Source organism: Penaeus monodon, chromosome 21, assembly GCF_015228065.2.
Source record: "Penaeus monodon isolate SGIC_2016 chromosome 21, NSTDA_Pmon_1, whole genome shotgun sequence".
Lineage (NCBI taxonomy): Eukaryota > Metazoa > Arthropoda > Malacostraca > Decapoda > Penaeidae > Penaeus > Penaeus monodon.
Genome location: NC_051406.1, coordinates 12,732,352 through 12,734,235, shown reverse-complemented (window position 1 = coordinate 12,734,235; position 1,884 = coordinate 12,732,352). Strand labels below are relative to the sequence as shown.

The window sequence follows — 1,884 nt, the reverse complement described above, 5'->3', positions numbered from 1 at the left end:
CGGCCACGATGCGACCGGGAGAAAACTACCAAATTCCATGGCGGCCGAGGGTGCGGAGCTCAGGGGATTTAGGCCGATGTTATGCCCCGTCGGCGGGTGGCTTCGCAAGGGCTTCGTGTCGATGCTCGTCTGTTTTTCCCTCTGCGCGAACAACTTTCTACGGGACGGTCGGTTCGGTCTCTGGGAACAGCTGTGCAAAAGGGGTGCCATTTTGAACAGCTGTGCAAAGGGGGTGCCATTATCTTTTACCTAACGCGATCTGCAAGCCGGTAGGCGAGGGGAGAATTCTAGGTAGATGAGGCACTCAGGGTTAAGGTTGACGCCACTGCTTCATCGCCAGCAGGCAGTGGGGCACCAGCTGGCCGTGAATCAGCAGAGGGAGTGCGATGGAAACAGCAGGCTGCACCAACATCACCTTCATGCAAGAAGCGACGCCATGCAACAACCCACTTTTTTAAAAGTTTCTTGCTCGAGATATGTGACAGTTATCTTGGCGATGCTCTTCAGACAAGCAAGACCATCTGGGCTGCATGGTTTCCAAATAACTCTCCCCTGAGCGTTCGTTCGTTCAGCAACACCTGCACAACACGGCTGACTCTAACACACCTGTATTTAAGCCTCTTCGTCTTTTCAGTCTAAGAGGACGCTCGACTGACCCGCTCTTTTATTTTCTTACTAGGACAGTAACACAAGGCTAGGGTGGACCCTCGGATTACCAGCTGGGTCCTCGGCAGCACCAGCTGACCAGACGCACATAATTACAGCGGTCATCTCCTCAGCCACACGACCAGGTTTAGGCTTGTGCCCTAAAAGAGGTCAGCTAGTTTCTAACAGGTTTCTCAGTGATTAAGTGTCCTGTGCATGTCTGCCGCTCTTAAGCAAACTCTTGATACTTACCTTCTGTGATGGGCTGGACGGAGATGGAGTAATTATTTCGGAAATCCAAGTAAAGGAATTTCACTTAGGAATGTAAGAGTTCACGAGACACAAATCTCACGTGCGACTTACACTGGGCCAAACCCGACTAAGATCATTCTTTCCCATGCATCGAAGTCATTCTTGCCTTTGGTGCCGGCTTGTGTCCAAGTTGTTGTACGAGAGTGTGACTTTTCTGATATGCATAAAAGAATGTCATATATCAGAACTCGAGCAGCTTCATATTACATTCAGTCACCATATGATTTCCATTACAAAACATATTCCAGTGTATTAATTTTAGCAGTTTACTGAGAGCTGTATGCGCCTGGCAGCGGAGTGTCTCAGACAGGGGCCCCTCCCACCGCCACCCACTCCCCCCTCCCCCTCTCCATCCCGTAGATTCAGTTATCACGTTGATGAAAGTAATAGATGAACTTAAGAGGCAATTCTACTGCAATAACATTACACACTAATCTGCAATCCACAATCAAAACAACTGCGTGAAAGCTAAAGACTAGGCTAAATGGGAAGTAGGCCGATCAGCTAAAACAGCGAGATGCTCTCGCGTCTACACGACTTTCTTAGACGCGGCGCCTCATGTATATGGTAATAATACTTTATTGCCGGGCTTGGGTAATATAAACACAAATACATAAACAATGATACTAGTGCGGCTTACCTATTCTATCATTTTTTCAAATCCTTAACTTTCTTCGAATGTAAAAACAAGACGAAAAAGGGAAGAAATGTATACATAACATCAACATTTATAGCAACAAGCCTCTAACAGAGAAATTATTTCCTTATTTCCCCTCCTGGTATTTTATTCAGGGGGTCAGGTCATTGGCGGGACCTCTGTAGTACTGCCTGTGTAACCTGACTTTGCTCTTGCTTTCGGCCTACCTGTCTGACGCAAGGGAATATAGGCCATATCGACGACAGGCTCGGAGGAAGCGCAGGCGCATA

General features: G+C 47.8%; 1 protein-coding gene across 1 annotated transcript in view; it reads right to left on the bottom strand.

Moving 5' to 3' along the window:
* Positions 1–1,020, bottom strand: part of LOC119586241 — a gene marked incomplete in the record, with an annotated part of 43,840 nt that extends 42,820 nt beyond the window's left edge. The window contains 1 exon segment of the mRNA XM_037934944.1: positions 898–1,020.
* Between the last annotated feature and the right edge of the window lie 864 nt (positions 1,021–1,884).